This window comes from Hippocampus zosterae, chromosome 4, assembly GCF_025434085.1.
Source record: "Hippocampus zosterae strain Florida chromosome 4, ASM2543408v3, whole genome shotgun sequence".
NCBI classification, from domain to species: Eukaryota; Metazoa; Chordata; class Actinopteri; order Syngnathiformes; family Syngnathidae; genus Hippocampus; species Hippocampus zosterae.
In genome coordinates, this window is record NC_067454.1 from 2044296 (window position 1) to 2064313 (window position 20018).

Consider the following 20018-nt stretch of genomic DNA (forward strand, 5'->3'; position numbering starts at 1 on the left):
GCTGAGGAAGCGGCAGTTGCGCTTTGTTGCTCCGCTTCTCCACTGGCAGTCACAAGGCTTTGACGCGAAAAGAGAAAACAAACTGACAAAGGAACAAAAATGAAACTCTGCACAAATCCAAACACAAGCAACAACGCTGTCGTGTGGTGAACGTTGAGTGGCGGCGCATCTTATGTCGCTTACTTGCAACCATCCTGACTCCACAGCGCTTTTGAGGACGGCCCCGGAAATTATTCCGTCACTCTGATACCGAGTGATGGAAGGATGGAGGAGAGTCCACAGAAGACGCCTAATCAGGGGAACACTGATGTAAACGAGAGGAGCCAGATGAGGTGGCTTGGGCATCTGATTCGGATGCCTCCTGAGCGCCTCCCTGGTGAGGTGTTCCGGGCATGTCCCACCGGGAGGAGACCCAGAGGAAGACCCAGGACACGCTGGAGAGACTATGTCACCCAGCTGGCCTGGGAACGTCTCGGGATCCCCCGGGGAGAGCTGGAAGAAGTAGCTAGGGAGAGGGAAGTCTGGGCTTCCCTGCTAAAGCTGTTGCCCCCGCGACCCGGACCCGGATAAGCGGTAGATGATGGATGGATGGATGGACTGATGTAAACAACGGCAGTTTATAACACGCAATGAAAACCGGTCCATCCATCCATCCATCTTTCTTTTTTGGCTGATCTGGGGTCGGCTCGTGTGGGCAGCGGCATAAGCAAGGAAGCTCAGACTTTGTCCCGCTCTCCCAGGGCATCTCGAGGCTAACCCCGGTGACATGGTCCCTTCCGGCATTTCCTGTTCCATCCCCCGGACCCTGTTTCCAGTGGGATGTGTCTGGAACACCTCCCCAGCAAGACATCCAGGAGGCACCCCCCGATCAGATGCCCGAGCCACCTCATTTGGCTCCTCTCAATGTGAAGAAGCAGCAGCTTAACTCGTAGCCTCTCCCGAATGACCAATTTTCTCAGCCTCTCTAAAAGAGACGTTATTTAATCTTTCTCCCTTTCAATGTGACTCAGCCTGGTGGCGCCTACCGCCCTCTATTGATGAGCCGCCACCGGAGATAACCTCATTCCACGTGTACAAAGTGAACCGACTCAATTGACACGTCAAAGCGCACTGATAAAGTTTGGCAGTTGCCTCCGCCGAATGTCTCGGTGCGATATGTGTCCGCTCTGTCTGGAGTGCCCCCCAGCTCCCGCGGCACAGGAGCTGGAGGACAATGCAGATGATGTGGGGGTTGATGGAAGCGGCGAGGCGATGGCAGATGGCGGCGGTGATATACATCCAGACGGCCGAGGACGGGTTCGACGGAGGGATTGGCCATGGGGGGAAACGCTCCGTTCTGAGATCTCCGGGTGGGTTTGAGAAGCCGGAGCAGCTCAGCATACTGAACACCCGAGCCCTAATAGGCTTCAGAGTAGCGTTCACGTCCATTGATGGCAGCACCACGCCCGGACCGGGCCCGGGCGAGCTCTGCAAGGCAAACGAGGCAGTTTGGGCCGGGGGGCGGGTAAGAGGAGCCTCCCATTATCAGGCGTCCATTTGAGAGATGACAATACTGGTGGGAGTGAAAGAATCACGCATCCGCAGATTGACGGAACTTGGCTTACACGCGCCACCGGGTAGTTCATTCATTCATTCATCTTCCGAGCCGCTTGATCCTAACTAGGGTCGCGGGGGTGCTGGAGCCTATCCCAGCTGTCTCCGGGCAGTAGGCAGGGGACACCCTGAATCGGTTGCCAGCCAATCGCAGGGCACACAGAAATGAAGAACCATCCGCACTCACACTCACACCTAGGGACAATTTAGAGTGTTCAATCAGCCTGCCACGCATGTTTTTGGAATGTGGAAGGAAACCGGAGCACCCGGAGAAAACCCACGCAGACCCGGGGAGAACATACAAACTCCACACAGGGAGGCCGGAGCTGGAATCGAACCCGGTAGGTACCTCTGCACTGTGAAGCCGACGTGCTAACCACTGGACTACCGGGCTGACCACCGGGTAGTTCACATCACAAATCACCCGGACTAAAAGTGAACCTGCAAATGTTCTGAATATTTTGTCTTTGATGAGACGTAGAACCGGATTGACAGAGCAGAGCTATTGTTGTCTACTCTGACGAGATGTCTGACCTTCAAGGCTGGAAGTGCACACGCTTTGCTCAACCCGCATAAAGATAGACACATATTGAATTCCACTCTATTTTAGATTGAATATTAACCTGAGGCCATCTCGCTTCCATTAAAATGATATTGATTCATTCCCCCCCCATCCCTGAGAATACAGTATAAAAGCACACATAGTCTGCGTTGTATTAATATGGAACTTTTAACGGCACTATATCAACAAATAAATCCTCATGGTAATTGGAAATCAAGATACCAAATTTTCTGCATACAGTTTTTTCTGCCGAACAAACCCTCGTGCGCCATCACCTAGCAAAAAAGGAATGTGCTTGGAAGCCTGCTAAATTGTTTCAAAATTGCAGTTGTGAGGGCAGTAACGTCGTTTCATCACATCATGCTATTCCTATGACCTAAATTTGTCATATCGATGACAGCCAAAAGCTTTTTGAATGAATCCTCCATGAAGCATCTCCAGTTGCTCCAGAAGACTGCTGCTCGCTTCTTGACAGGTACGCGTAAGAGGGAGCACATCACGCCTCCTCTGGCATCCCTTCACTGGCTGCCTCTACATTTTAGAGTTATTTTTAAGATCCTATGATTTGTTTTCAAATCTTTAAATGGACCCACCTTGGCTCAGGTCTGCGGACCTAACACTAGGAGAGGTAGCAAGAACTAAGCGGAGGCTGCGAGAGAATCTGGCGTTGCTCGTGCCTCTCTTTGGAATGACCTCCGGCTGAACATTCGGCAAGCCCCCTCACTGCCCATATTGAAAACTTATTTTCAAATTTGGTTTTCAACCTAGCATGAGACAATGTTTCGTTTGACTGTTTTTGTTGTTTTCGACTGTCTTTGTTTTTACTTGATTGTTTTGAGGTTTGTAGTTGTATGAATTATTTTTGCTCTATGCACAGCACTTTGCATTCACTGCCGTTTGGTTTCAAGTGCCGCAGAAATGCAATTGAGTTGAGTTGAGACTTTCTCTTTGTATCCACAAGATCGCAGTGGCTGCGTCGCTGAGGGCTGTACTGTCTCAACACCAAAAGTAAGAGATGCGGTTTTCTGATTTGAATTGGTCTCCAGTAATGAGGCCAAGTCACACAGTTTCCACACAAGCTACATTTCCTCAAGTCTTTCTGTAGCTCAAGGGCAAGGCCACTTTTTTTTTCTTTTTCTTTTTTTTGCTGACACCACCTCCATACATTGACCTTTCTGTGTATGTGCAGACAGAGGCACTTCAATGATTGAGATACCAGCCAGCAACCTTTGCACCTGATGCCTTGGACACGGCTCCTTCACATCCATGAAGAATGTCCCAGACGGATTCTCTTCACATTCTATACTGTTATTTCAGAGGGTGGGGGCTGGGGGGGGGGGGGGACTTGATTGCCGGGCCTGTTAATGACGTTGCATTATAATCACTAACAATGCAAAATGTTCTTGCGGCACAATGGATATGGATGATATGGCCGACGGGCCTATTCTACTTTGCATACTAACTTAATTACTCTGCCATCTCAAGCTAATTGTCATACAGGGCCACGCTCGAAAGTCATTTTTATTAGTTGTCTGTCGTCTGACGTCATTGGGATGTTTCTGACATTTCTGGATCAGCACGGTGATACAAAGGACTGTGAAATGTCAAGGAAGTGTGGTTTATGCCCCTAACCCCTGCCAAAAAAAGGCCAATATGTTGTTGTTTTGTCTGAATATATATACATATTTCAGAATCAGAATCAGAATCATCTTAATTGGCCAAGTATGTAGAACACACAAGGAATTTGTCTCCGGTATAACACGCTGCACTAGTATCATCGTAAACAACAAAATCATTGAACCATTTTAGAGTATACCAGTAGTTTTGTAGCACCATTTTGTGGTGCAAGAAGAGTAACTATGTCAGTGACTGTTTAAGGAGTTAATGGCTAGAGGGAAGAAGCTGTTTAAGTGTCTACTGGATTTGGTGCGCATGGATCTGTAGCGTCTGCCTGAGGGGAGTGGCTGGAAAAGGTGGTGGGCAGGGTGCGGGGGATCCAGGAGGATTTCCCGTGCCCTTGTCTTGATTCTTGCAGTGTGCAAGTCCTCAAGAGTGGGTAGGGCGGTGCCAACGATTGTTTCTGCCGTCCTAACTGTCCGTTGAAGTCGGATTTTGTCCTTTTTTGTGGCGGCCCCAAACCAAACCGTGATGGAAGAACACAGGATTGATTCGATGATATTTCAGTCAAGCTAGCTTGGGGAGGGTGTAAGGTTGCACCTGTTTGTTTCAGGAGTCTCCCTCTTCCAACACACCTGGTTGAAATGAACAGCTTATCCGCAACCTCTGTCAAAACCTGAAAACGATCCTGATCGTTACAATCAGGTGTGTCAGAAGAGGAACTTCTAAAACTAGCAAGACTGCGACTCTATCGGCCGGAGTCTCCTCCGCCCGGTCTCCGCCCCCCTCCCCCACTACCACAACATGGCGGTGAATCCTGGATGGCAAATGCACTGCAGGAAAACATGCTCAATGCATTCCACCTGTCGATGACATATTGTAAACAGGAAGTGGCAAAAAAGAATAAGCAACCCCGCCGTTCCACAGAATTGCCCAGCATGTGCATCTTGCTGAAGAAACGACGCACGCGATGGATTGTGCACCTCGTACGTCCAGATGGTGGCACGATCCCGAATGACCTCCTATATGGTGAGCTAACACAAGGCCCACTGGTGTGTGTGTGTGGTGTGGTGTGGTGTCTGTAGGAGTTACTTGAAGGCCCCCCCAGGCATCAACGCAAAGCTCATGGGAGGTCGTAGCTAAAGAACGAACACCCTGGAGACAGATAGTCAACAGCTGTCTCTCCAGCTTTGAAGGGTCAACTGCCAGGCAACTGGAAAATGTATCTGGATCCTGCTGATTTTATTTTGTGCTACCACTGACAAAATAAAACGGAGCAATTAAAAAGCAAATCTTTTTTTTTCCAGAGTGTTTTTCAGCGACCCATGAATTAATCACTCCATTGCCTGGTTCAATTAGCCCGGCCATTCAAAGAGGATGTCCTCAGAGGAAACGGCCACTGAGACGCGTGTCAGAGTGTCATGAGCGGGTTGCCACAGAGCGACAAGAAGAGTCACAGCAAGCGGTGGCGGGAGGTCATTCGTATTGTCCCTTCCGCTAAGAATATTGCAAGTGATTACAAATGAACACATTTCGGCCATGTCGACACTTGCTCCATATTGGCTCCTGACAAGAAAATACAAAAGCTCTGCATGCATGCGCGCCTCTCAATTTGAAAGAGAGTGATTCTGGAGAGAAAAATTTCATAACGCGCGCGTGTGTGTGTGCGTATACGTGAACACACAAATGAGAACCATAAAGCAAGAATTGCTGCAGTTATGACCTATTTTTCAAACAAATTGACTACCATTACAGTCTAACTAACTGTGGCGTGTGGCGCGGTAATCATAAAGCCATTTCGAAGCAGACAGCAGTGGCAGTGTAAGAGCTGATGCACGCGGGCGTTCCATTATTTAAGTGATCTCATCAGAAATAACGCCGCCGTCATAACCGACCGCTGCGCCCTCATTTACTGAGCCCGTTTTGCAATTCTAAAAATCAGCAGGTGGACGGTTAAAAATGTATCAAGAACACCTTTTTTGCCAATTGCTGGCAACAAAAGGGATGTTTGTATTTTTTTTTGTCATTTCTTATTTTATAGACTTTGGGCTCTCAATGAGGGTGCCGCGGTATTTGAGCATTGTGAAGAAAATCCTGCAAAAAAACCAAATGGTTAGAATTAAAAGAAATGTTTTGAATAGCACATAATTCTTAAAAGCCTCGATCAACCACCGGAATTAGGATTAATTATTGTTAGTTCTAGCGTGTCGGCTTCACAGTGCAGAGGTACTGGGTTCGATTCCAGCTCTGGCCTCTCTGTGTGGAGTTTGCATGTTCTCCCCGGGCCTGCGTGGGTTTTCTCCGGGTGCTCCGGTTTCCTCCCACATTCCATAAACATGCATGGCAGGCTGATTGGACGCTCTGAATTGTCCCTAGGTGTGAGTGTGAGCGCGGATGGTTGTTCGTCTGTTTGTGCTCTGCGATTGGCTGGCAACCAGTTCAGGGTGTCCCTCGCCTACTGCCCGAAGACAGCTGGGATAGGCTCCAGCACCCCCCGCGACCTTAGTGAGGATCAAGCGGCTCGGAAGATGAATGAATGAATGAATGAATATTGTTAGTTCTGGCAGCATTACATGGTCATGTAAGTCCTTCATTTCTTGTAAATGGTTTTTATTGACTCATCCGAGTACAACTATGCCTGGGGTGTCCAAAGCACACCCCATTTGCCATTTGAATCCATTTTTCAGAGTCCCTCAACGTGACCAAAAAAAAAACCCCAAACCCGTTCATCTTCATTAGCTTTGTTTCGTAGCCGCTTGTCACTCCTCAGTGCACCTTACTGCTCCCCGGCGCCCAAACTCGTCCTTGTCTGTCCCCCGAGGTCCACCGCCATTAAAAAAAAAAAAAAAAACAATGACGTTTTTGAAATTGAAATTGTTTATCTGCACACACGGTTGATAAAGCAAAGGGTAGCCTGCCATCTCAAAACGGCGCTGAGCAGAATTTTCAAGGCAAGTCAAGTCACAGTTATTGATGCAGCGCGTCATCACAAACACTCTCAAAGGGCTTAACATGCACAGAGTGGACAAATATGAATGACAATTACTGATCTTAATACCCATGGAGGCGGAGGAACCCCCCCCCCCCCACCAAAGAAAAAACTATCTCGGGGAAAAAAATTGAAACCTAGAGTAGGGGCCGCAGATGGGAGAATCCCCCTTCCAGGATGACCAGCAACATTTGACACAATTTTGTTATGTCAAATGTCAATCTCGCTAGTTGGAATGATTAAAAAAAAAATCCCCAAAAGTCCATTTAACAAGATGAAAATGTTTTTTTTTTTTTTCTTCCCACTTTCAGCCATCGGTCGCCTTTGCCACTCATCTTCAGGCGATGACTCCGAAATATCAAGATGTATTCCGAAGGACACACCTTTGGCGATATTATCACGTCGCATCTTCATCATTTTTATTGGCGGCAACAACCCCTGTCTCGGGGTTCCGCGCGGCGTTCTGACCTCATCTTCTCGCGTGTACAAAAGGGACAAATTAAATTAGGCGGAGTAATGAAGCAAGGTGCATTTCATGTGAAATCGCTCTCTTCATTGTTCCCCAAGTCACCGAAGACGCTCATCTGCGCGGCACGCAATCCCCCCCCCCCCGCTCATTTCAATGATGTCCGTTTGGATGAGCTCCCAGGGGCCTCCTTTTTCAAACGCGACTCCTTATTGGAGTCCTCCATCCACCCCTGAACAAAGGTACGGCATTTTACTCGCTACGGTGATCTATGGTGGCGCGAATGGAACTTCAAGTGATCCATCAAATGAACAAATTTGATTCCCTCTTTCCCCCCCCCCCCCCCCGGTGTGGCAATGGACTTAAATTCTCAGCCGTTTTAAATCTGCACTGACCTGACGAGGAAGGAGAAGGGGAGGAGCCAAAAAGTAAAAAAAAAAAGGAGAGCGCTCAGTGAGACAGTGCTATGAGTGTAAACGATATATGTAATTAATGGCACACTCACTCCTAATTAAAACCTCTTAGTTCTCACTTCGCAAGGTTGCAGCAGCTGGTAGACAAGGTTCTTGCGGAGAGATGAGGGACATGTATTTTCTGACAGTATCGCACCGCAGCACCTGCTTTTGCCCGCACCTGCTACTGCTGGATTCATATCTCATTAAGTCAATGAATTAACATCATCCTGGGCCAAGGAGGAAAAGGAGGATTTACTCATCACACTGTAGGGGGGGGGGGGTTATTATTTAAAAATAAATAATAACTATTCAGGGGGCCCGGTAGTCCAGTCGTTAGCACGTCGGCTTCACAGTGCAGAGGTACCGGGTTCGATTCCAGCTCCGGCCTCCCTGTGTGGAGTTTGCATGTTCTCCCCGGGCCTGCGTGGGTTTTCTCCGGGTGCTCCGGTTTCCTCCCACGTTCCAAAAACATGCGTGGCAGGCTGATTGGACGCTCTAAATTGTCCATAGGTGTCTTAGTATGCCCTGCGATTGGCTGGCAACTGATTCAGGGCCTGCGTGGGTTTTCTCCGGGTGCTTCGGTTTCCTCCCACATTCCAAAAACATGCGTGGCAGGCTGATTGAACACTCTAAATTGTCCCACGGTGTGAGTGTGAGCGTGGATGGTTGTTCGTCTATGTGTGCCCTGCGATTGGCTGGCAACCGATTCAGGGTGTCCCCCGCCTACTGCCCGGAGACGGCTGGGATGGGCTCCAGCACCCCCCGCGACCCTAGTGAGAATCAAGCGGTACGGAAGATGAATGAATGAATGAATGAATGAATGAATAATAACTATTCAGGAGCTAACTATTATATTTCCTTTTAATCACCTCAAAAGTCTCTCTCCAGTCAAGCAGCGCACAACTAAACATGAGCAAGTGCAGGAAACAATAAGCCGGAAGAAGGCAAAGGACAGACAATGAAGTCGGAGGCAGGATAAAAAAAAAAAAAAAGGAAAGTCAGCACACAAGAGGCATCATAACACAATGCCCCCAGATAATAAAAGCTACTTGGGAACAATAAAAGCGATATCAGCTCGCTCACTCGGAAAAAAAAAAAGAAAACACAATAGGAAAGAGCCTGGGAGTGCCATTTACGATTAAAAATTAATGTCGTTTGAATAGAATATTCTGTTGTCTTTAAAGTGAGCAGACTACACAAACTGCCCTGCGGGACATGCATACCGGCACTTCATGAATACGTGAATCTCACCACTCTGACCTTCCATTGCCGTCGTCCCGACTCACAATGCTTCCGTGAGCTATTTGCCAAAATTGTTGCACAACACCACACGTACGGACAATGTTCAGCAGCACTGATGTTTTCCCTTTAAATACAATAAAAGACACACACACACACACATCTTGGACTGTGCTGAAATTGATGTTGGATGCTGAAATGTGCACAGGGGCAGGTTAGACTATGTTTTGGTATTTCCGGAGAAGCATGCAGCTTGGCACAGTTTAAATCAGGCATTTTGCGCCGTTGTGAGTGTCAGCGCCAATGACTTGTTTTGCTGACAATCAAAGCAGCTCCACTCCATTTTCTTTTTAAAGCGGCTCATCAGCTAGTTCCTGCGGAAGGCTGGTAAGGTGGGCCTTCGGCCCACAAAAGTCTTGTTGCTTGGTTCAACTTTTTGTTCATCTTCATTGCTTATCGTGAAAATAAAGAGATGTTTAGCTCTACCAAATAACTAACAATTTTATTGCAATGCTTGTGGGTAGACAACATTTTTTCGCTAAGATGCCCGCGCGATCGTAGTGAGCCACTGCCTGAGCGGCGCAGTGGCGGCGCGCAGCGGCGCGGTGAAGTAGGTACGTTTTGAAAAGGGACAGACGGAAGGACAGACCGCGTGCGGGACGTCGCGCAATATATATATAGATGTGTCCAGTGAAAAAGCAGGGCATACAGTAAGTTCATTAGTAAGATAAGATAAGATAAGATATCCTTTATTAGTCCCACAATGGGGTAGAAAGAAGAAAGAGGAAAAAAAACAACATATATACTTTCCTACATTTTTCCCACATTTTGACAATGTCCGGATTTTTTTTCTTCAAAGTGCACAAAGTGAACAGCAATACATACATTCATTCATTCATTCATTCATTCATCTTCCGTACCGCTTGATCCTCACTAGGGTCGCGGGGGGTGCTGGAGCCTATACCAGCTGTCTTCGGGCAGTAGGCGGGGGACACCCTGAATTGGTTGCCAGCCAATCGCAGGGCACACAGAAACGAACAACCGACACCGGAGCACCCAGAGAAAACCCACGCAGGCCCGGGGAGAACATGCAAACTCCACACAGGGAGGCCGGAGCTGGAATCGAACCCGGTACCTCTGCACTGTGAAGCCGACGTGCTAACCACTAGACTACCGGGCCGCCCGCAATACATACAGTATATACATATAAGAGGGGCACCCTGACTGTATTCCCAACGCTGTTTCCACCTGACAAATTTCCTACCGTTTCCAAAATATTGTTTGAGGACGCAATGGCACCACAGTGGAGCAACCGGATGGCACGCCAAGAAAAAAAACAAAAACAGAAAAGCGCCTTTGGTTGTCGTCCTTTTGTTATAACCGCGCAACGTGGACGGTCCAGCGTGACCGACCTCAAAGCCCCCCCCACCCCCGGAAAAAGAAAATCAACCTTTCTTAGTTAGAAAGAGAAAAATTGGCATAATTAAATGTACTCCGGCATCGTCAGCCCACGAAGAGCAGAGGTTAATGCGTCGCTCTGGTCCGCGCTGTAAAACGATTGTTCAAAATGGTAGTTGTGGTATTAGGCAAAGAGCCAAACACCCCCTCGGGGACGCATTGTGCTACTTCACGTGTCGTAACCTTCTTCATCATGCCCAGTAAATGATGTATTCAATGCATTAAAAATAGAGTAAATTTTGCTACATTGGGTTTCCTTCGCGTGTGAAGAAAAGTACTCTGAATGGCTTTCAACACCAAACGTTCAATAAAGAGTGCAAATCATAAAGAATGGTTGGATTAGTTCATATTCAGGTGACAATATGTGAAACTCCGGGCCGCTTTCTGAGGTCTTTGAAGCCATTTCTTAATACAGGTGGACTGGGGGTTAGAAAAGGGCGTGTTCAATTTGCGACATCTAATTCCAGCAAGTGGGACACTGTATTGTCCATCTCCATGTATCTGGAACTCATTCATTCATTCATTCATCTTCCGAACCGCTTCATCCTCACTAGGGTCGCGGGGGGGGGGGGGTGCCGGAGCCCATCCCAGCTGTCTCCGGGCAGTAGGCGGGGGACACCCTGAATCGGTTGCCAGCCAATCGCAGGGCACACAGAGACGAACAACCAACCACGCTCACACTCAAACTTAGGGACAATTTCGAGTGTTCAATCAGCCTGCCACGCATGTTTTTGGAATGTGGGAGGAAACCGGAGCACCCGGAGAAAACCCACGCAGACCCGGGGAGAACATGCAAACTCCACACAGGGAGGCCGGAGCTGGAATCGAACCCGGTACCTCTGCACTGTGAAGCGGACGCGCTAACCACTGGACTACCGGGCCGCCCGTATCTGGAACTCGATTTTATTTCGTGCACCCACTTGAACAAATACCATTGAGTATATTCAACAAAAACACATTTCAGCGTACCATATTTACGCAGTACATCAGTGGTCCATTGGCCACAATCACAGTCCCCCTTCTAACAGAAACAGAATCGGCCCATGAATGAAAGAAGAAGCCGTACACAGTAACAAATTGACAAAATGTGCCGCTGAACGCGCAACGGATGGGCAGCCGTGACTGAAGATGAAGCTATTTGGACAAGATAAGTTTCTTCTCATCTTCACTAATAAATCAAAAATATGTGCAGTATAACATATTTCACATGGGAGAATTTATGAGAGGGGGGCCAGGTCCCCTCTTGCCCCTCCCTAGGCCCGGGCCTGCATACCTGCCTGTGTTTGAATACAACTGCCCTTTTGACCTCTCTCCAATGCATTTAAAAGAAAATCCAGTCTTTATGTCTTTGGTAAATGTGTATACATCCATAAGACGAGACAATACACACGCATAGGCAAAGGGCACACACATAGGCACTCACACACACACACACACACACACAGACTTGAAATGAGATCACCTTCACAAAGGAAGTCCTGCAGATACTCGCGGCTGCTGAGCCTTTCTGCCTTTGTCGGCTTGACGGGCTCATTCAGCAGACTAATTAGATGACAATGCCTAATCTGTAAATTCAGATGAATGCAAATACAGCTTTGATGGCGACTTCAACATTTTAATAATTAGCGACACGTTCAGGACTCTCCTTTTTTGGCGCGCAACCGCAATGTCATGAGTCAATTTGCCACTCTCGTGCGTGGCAGCCACACAATTCGGCATTCAGGCAAAGTTTTCGCGGTAAAATATGCCATAAAAATTGCGCGGCGGCGCTTATTGACCTTATAAATAAAATTTATTATTATTATTATTATTATTCTTCCCGTGATGGCGAAATCTTCATTCATTCATTCATCTTCCTAACCGCTTGATCCTCACTAGGGTCGCGGGGGGTGCTGGAGCCTATCCCAGCTGTCTCTGGGCAGTAGGCGGGGGACACCCTGAATCGGTTGCCAGCCAATTGCAGGGCACACAGAAACGAACAACCATTCGCACTCACACTCACACCTCGGGACAATTTAGAGCGTCCAATCAGCCTGCCATGCATGTTTTTTGGAATGTGGGAGGAAACCGGAGCACCCGGAGAAAACCCACGCAGGCCCGGGGAGAACATGCAAACTCCACACAGGGAGGCCGGAGCTGGAATCGAACCCGGTACCTCTGCACTGTGAGACCTGACATGCTAACCGGTCGACCGCCGTGTCCTGGCATACTCATTCATTCATTCATACATCTTCCGAACCGCTTGATCCTCACTAGGGTCGCGGGGGGTGCTGGATCCTATCCCAGCCGTCTCCGGGCAGTAGGCGGGGGACACCCTGAATCGGTTGCCAGCCAATCGCAGGGCACACAGAGACGAACAACCATACACACTCACACTCACACCTTGGGACAATTTAGAGCGCCCAATCAGCCTGCCATGCATGTTTTTTGGAATGTGGGAGGAAACCGGAGCACCCGGAGAAAACCCACGCAGGCCCGGGGAGAACATGCAAACTCCACACAGGGAGGCCGGAGCTGGAATCGAACCCGGTACCTCTGCACTGTGAAGCCCACGTGCTAACCACTGGGCTACCGGACCGCATGGCGAAATCTAATTTCAGAATATAATTCTTGATAGAATCAATGAGAAATTTGTAAAACAAAAAAAAATTTATAATGTCGTAACTCCCCAAATGGTGATAAAATAACAAAAAGACTCGGGAGTGGAAAGCAGATTGCAGTGTTTCCCTGTCCGCCATGGGGTATTACTCACTGGGGTTCACGAAAAATATCACGGGGGAGTTTCTTTGGCTCTCAATATAAATGATTAATATGTGCTCATGGACTGCGCGTCTTTTACGTGTCTTACACTGATGTTATGTCAGATGGAAGCTATATGGCTGTCCGACACGTCCCATCTTTGCTACCTACTCTTAAATAATTGGGTAGTGGATTTTGCCGCAGCGCAGCCGTTCGCTTCCGTCGTATAAATGTTTGAAACCTTTGCAAGCAGGAAGCATCGGGACGTGGGCTGAGATGTTGGTGCGAAGGGACGCTCGGTCTCCACTTGAGCTGCAGCTTCATCTGGACAGTCATTCCATTATTAAAAACTACAGCGGAAAACAAAATGCAGTTTACAATGAGACCTTTTTTTTTTTTTTTAAGGACTCATACAAGAGTGTGAGTGCGAATGCTTGTTCGTTTCTGTGTGCCCTGCGATTGGCTGGCAACCGATTCAGGGTGTCCCCCGCCTACTGCCCGGAGACAGCTGGGATAGGCTCCAGCACCCCCCGCGACCCTAGTGAGGATCAAGCGGCTCGGAAGATGAATGAATGAATGAATGAATCATACAAGCTAGCGTCCTTATCGTTTTAAAATGTTTGGGCTTTATATTTTTTAAATCTGAATTTGGAATATATTTAGTGGCCAAAAGAGCCAAAGCAACAGCGCGTAAAATTGAGTGAATTCAGCAACAACAAAACGTTTTGCATTGCATTTCATTCGATCAATAAATTACAAGAACTGTCCTCAAATTATTATCGGAAAAAAAATTAAATAATAACAAAATAAAACCATATAGGGGTGGCCCGGTAGCCCAGTGGTTAGCACGTCGGCTTCACAGTGCAGAGGTACCGGGTTCGATTCCAGCTCTGGCCTCCCTGTGTGGAGTTTGCATGTTCTCCCCGGGTCTGCGTGGGTTTTCTCCGGGTGCTCCGGTTTCCTCCCACATTCCAAAAACATGCGTGGCAGGCTGATTGGACGCTCTAAATTGTCCCTTGGTGTGAGTGTGAGCGTGGTTGGTTGTTCGTCTCTGTGGGCCCTGTGATTGGCTGGTAACTGATTCAGGGTGTCCCCCGCCTACTGCCCGAGACAGCTGGGATAGGCTCCAGCACCCCCCGCGACCCTAGTAAGGATCAAGCGGCTCGGACGATGAATGAATGAATGAATGCTGTTAAATGGCGGCGGCCCGGTAGTCCAGTGGTTGGCACGTCGGCTTCACAGTGCAGAGGTACCGGGTTCGATTCCAGCTCCGCCTCCCTGTGTGGAGTTTGCATGTTCTCCCCGGGCCTGCGTGGGTTTTCTCCGGGTGCTCCGGTTTCCTCCCACATTCCAAAAACATGCGTGGCAGGCTGATTGAACACTCTAAAATGTCCCCTAGGTGTGAGTGTGAGTGCGAATGGTTGTTTGTTTCTGTGTGCCCTGCGATTGGCTGGCAACCGATTCAGGGTGTCCCCCGCCTACTGCCCGAAGACAGCTGGGATAGGCTCCAGCACCCCCCGCGACCCTAGTGAGGATGAAGCGGCTCGGAAGATGAATGAATGAATGAATAAAACGATATATTTTAAAAAAACAACAACAACAACAACAACAATATTTCCACTTATTCTTTTAACAGATGAAACAAAATGAATTGGGCCCTCCTCCAGTCTTATACCACAAATCAATTGACACGAAAGACATCTCAGAAAGTTGAAGCTCAGACTTGGGGTAAGTCCATCTCGGATGAGCTGGGGCCCCTTGAAACGCGTTCCTGGCCGTTGTGGCTTTGAATGCTTCAAGTTTCAATCAGATCTTGTCGCCGTAGTGACAAACCGTGCTAACTGACGATGGCTTTCTGAAGTGTTCCTGAAGTGTTCAATATCCTTTACATAATGATGTCGCTTTTTCACGTGGTGCCACCTGTGGGATCGAAGGTCACGGGCATTCAAGTTTGACGCTTATGTGCAAAAATTTCTTTTGATTCTCGGAAGCTTTTAATGCTATTAAGTGATTTGCTCTTGGTACACTCCTTGGCTCTTCCCCCTGCACAAAATGAGTTGTTTTGGAAAATTGCAGATGACATTTGCCAGAATATGATGAACCAGAATGTCTTTTTTTTGTTTGTTTTTTAACAAGCCTTGCTATGAGGACTACACGGCTGATTTGATACGATTTTGTGGACCTGCCCTTAAAACTCCGAAAGACGTGATGACTTTCAAGCTCGACCTGAGCTCGCACAGTCTTCCATATTTGCTGCTTTTTTATTAATTTCACTGCGCTCAAAGGAAAATCAATACTTTGAAGCACAGTCTGTCAATCTATGCCTGCGCACCGAAACCGATTTTGGTGGTCCCACGCCGCAATATGGAGTATGTACAAGTTATCGCAGCATTCGATCGATGCCTTAAAGGGGAACTCGACTGCGGCTCGCTGTCACTAAAGCGCAGGATTAACAGCTCAGGTCCAGGACTGAAACTGCATATTCATACGCGGCGGCGGCGGCTGAGGAAACGGGGGAACCATTTGAATAGTTGAAAGGCTTTGATGGCTTGCCAATCAAATTGAGTCCATTTCTGGAGTGTGAATTTGTATAAGTAGCAAATGAAGATTTGTATGAAAAAACAGAGGCAGCACATTTGGCCGTATATGCCCCCCACCCAAACAAACGGTGATGTTTGTGATGCGCGTCGTAGCGCTTGGAAGTGGGATGCCCAATGCAACATGCCAAGCGCAACACAAAGCGACTTTTTATTCGCCAGCTGTTTGACTCTTCTCGATGGCCTCAACCGAGGCGACAAACAATCAAGACTGACTTTATTTTGCTCGACACCAACAATGTTAAAAATGCTCCGCGAGCTGTGACCTCGGGAAACGGAACCTCCAATTTTGAATGACTATGAAGTGATGGGATTCGGAGTACGACGAACATTTCCTGGGAGGAGGCTAGCTCGTCCGACCTTAACGTAATCTTCAACCTAATTTCACCATAAGTAGACAAGATGCACGTCGTAGTGCAAGTCAGAGCCAATCGCATGGTTTGATAAACTGTCACAAAACAGACACCAACTAAGCACATTCACCCATGATCTGGCAGGGCCCTCCAATTGAAGCGCAGGGCCTCAACATGTTAGACACCAATCTGCAACTCATAAAGTTTGCAGACGACACCACGGTCATCGGTCTCATCAAAGACGGCGACGAGTCTGCGTACCGCCAACAAGTGGAGCAGCTGGAGCTCTGGTTCGGCCGACACAACCTCGGGCTGAACACGCTCAAGACTGTAGAGATGATCGTGGACTTCAGGAAACATTCTTCTCCTCAGTTGCCCCTCACACTATCCAACTGCCCTGTGTCAACCGTCGAGACCTTCAAGTTCCTGGGAATCACAGTCTCCCAGGACATGAAGTGGGAAGTCAACACCATCTCCATCCTGAAAAGGGCCCGGCAGCGGATGTACTTCCTGAGGCTGCTGAGGAAGCATGGCCTGAAACAGGAGGTGCTACAACAGTTCTACACGGCAGTCATCGAATCAATCCTGTGTTCTTCCATCACGGTTTGGTTTGGGGCCGCCACCAAAAAGGACAAAATCCGACTTCCACGGACAGTTAGGACGGCAGAAAAAATCGTTGGCACCGCCCTACCCACTCTTGAGGACTTGCACACTGCAAGAATCAAGACAAGGGCACGGAAAATCCTCCTGGATCCCTCGCACCCTGCCCACCACCTTTTTCAGCCACTCCCCTCAGGCAGACGCTACAGATCCCTGCGCAGCAAATCCAGTAGACACTTAAACAGCTTCTTCCCTCTAGCCATTAACTCCTTAAACAGTCACTGACTTAGTCACTCTTCTTGCACCACAAAATGGTTACTACAAAACTACTGGTTACTCTAAAATGGTTCAATGATTTTGTTGTTTACGATGATACTAGTGCAACGTGTTATACCGGAGACAAATTCCTTGTGTGTTCTACATACTTGGCCAATAAAGATGATTCTGATTCTGATTCTGAAGCCCATCGGAAGCAGATTCCACGCGCTCTTTTTCAAAGCCCAAGTTTGAGTTGACTTCCCCTGAACTCGAAAACGGTCACCATTCGGTTTCGGGAACAGGCAATATGGAGTCGTTCCATCGAGTCCGAGGACCCCCAATTATGTCCATTGACCATGGAAACTGAGAGACACATCAAGTTACTTCCTTCCCTGTTAGAATTGCAAATGCGGGTATTTAATGACCCCATAAATATATTCCGTAAAACGAAAAGCGAAGCGACGTGGGAGCAAATGGATGCACAAATCAGCGCCGAGGTTTGAATGCATTATTATTCGATATGCACTGTTAGCATTTAACTGCACTTTAAAAAGAGCCATATAAGAATATATCATGAATGACATTCCATTTTCATTTGGGTGTCATCCGGCATCAGAGAAGCACAATTTGGAAGCGGTTTGAAATGAAATATAATGGAGAAAAAAACTAATTCAGACATGTTAAACTTTTTTTTCCATGATTACCCCAAGTGAATCTCCCTGAGATCATCCTCATGCAAAATGATATTTCATCCAATGATCACAATTGTATTTGCATATTTGTGTCCTTGATTTTTAGACTAAAATGGAAATGTATACTGTAAATCCCCCCAAAAAGATGACCTTTCTTCTTTCTGCTTAGCCAGATGTAAATGTTGCAGTGACGGGAGTTGTGTCTCAACCATATCACTTTTGGAAGACGTAATAACATTAGACTGGTGATGGGGGGGGGGGGGGGGGGGGGGGATCGTGCTCAAGGGCAACATTGAATTTTAAATGGACAGACTGGCCACTGCATTTGTACAGATTAAATAGAAAAATAAACCTCAGCCCCCCCCCTGCCCCAAAAAATAATAATAAATAAATCACAAAGTAATAGTTTGTTGTTTCGTAGTGTTGTTTTATTTTATTTGCAATACAATGATAAACCCATTACTTAATTATACAAATGCATAAAAAATTGCATTGTGTGTAATTCATTTCATTATAATGAATCAAACAAATATATGATCACAATAAAATGATACAATTATAATTGCTTTATAAATAGGTGTTCAGTTATTTGAGTCTTGTTAATTTATTCAGCGACAAATCATTATTTTAGCTCAACAAAATGACATTTAAAAATGAGTAGGCATGGAATCTAGTTTATTCTACAAATACAATAATTCTTTTGCCATTTTGAATTTCATCTCGACTCCAAGTAGAGATAATTAACCAAAACATTGTCAAAAGCGGATTGTATTTTATTGGATTAATATAAAACTCAACAACCAATCATCTAATGAGCAAAACGAATTCCAAAAATTTAAATGAGAAAATAAATATGCATCAATCAACTAAATGAATGCAACAAATATCTTACATCACCATAGTTTTCATACCGTTGATCATTTGGAAGAGAAATATGATTTGAAATGATTGATGCCACATCAATCACTTGCAATCCTGTGAAACCGTTTTCTTTTGATGGTTGTGCCCAGGACAGAAGACTTTTACGGGGGAAAAAAAAGAATATAAAAAAGAATAAGATAAGATAACCTTTATTTGTCTCACAATGGAGAAATCCGCAATATGACCCGATCTTAAATATCTTGTTTTTCTTGCTATTACATTGTTGAACAATTGATTTCAAAAATAATTAAAAGCTTTGGAAACAAACATTCCATATTGAATTCTCGCTAGTCTTCTTCTCTTTTCAGTTGATATTTTTTGACGTGAATCCCAGAGAGTCACTTTCTAACCAGTCATGAAGCTCAGCACAAGTCGCTGGCTGCCATTTCTGCACATTGGAGCCCTTGGATTCGGATTCATTAATCTGCGCATGGCGGCGCAAAGAAAATTGGCTGCTCCGTACGTGTCATGAATCCGACATTGATTTTGCGCATATTGCGATGCATTTATTAGTGAAAAAGCCCATTGAGTACATCTACGTCCCACTCGACTCCTCAATGCGTCCTCCAGGCTTATTGTGGGTTTTAGACGTTGGTATAAAGCACACAAGTGGATGGCAAGAAGAAATAAAGACTCATTAGAGTGGCAAAGGTGAGTTGAGGCAAACGTTGAGTCAAACAACCTGAAAAATGACAACCCCGAAGAGCGGTGGAAATTCTTGCACTAAATTTGAGCTTTGAAAAAGACGAAAAACACAGATGGCAAAATGCGGATTGATGGTGTGGAGAACAAAGTGGCGGAGGCCCGAAACAGCCAATTGGCTGAGACCAGGTCCCATCACATCTGCTCTCAACCAGCCGTAGCTCCCTCAGCGACCTCCTCGGCGGCGCCATCAGTCATTTCCCCGCCGATCGGTATCGTATGGACACGATGAGCTCTGCAGTATTGGCGCTTCCTGGTTTGCAGATTAATGTTGTCTGTCTGCATTCCAAGACGCCGACTTTCCAAATTCCTGCACCGCAACGCCCCTTGTGAAAGATAATCATTCCCGGCCAGTGACGACAGACAGAAAAGTGCCAACCATGGTGCGAGTCCTGTTGGCTGGCACGTCCAAGGCTCGTCCACCTTGTCGCTGATATGAAGCTACGTCATTTCATTGACCACATTTCTTTTGTCACTAGAGCATAGGTGTCAAAGTCGGGTCCTGGAGGGCAGCACCCCCTGCATGTTTTCCAAGTCTCCCTGTTGCAACACACCTGATTCAAATGATCAGATCATCAGCGAGCTCTGCGCAAGCCTGACATTGAACCTGTTCATTTGAATCAGGTGTGTTGCAACAGGGAGACTTGGGAAAACATGCATGGCCGCGGCCCTCCAGGACCTGACTTTGACACCTATGCACTAGAGCAGGGGTGCCCATTAGGTCGTTCCTGATCTACTGGTTGGTTAGCACGTCGGCTTCACAGTGCAGAGGTACCG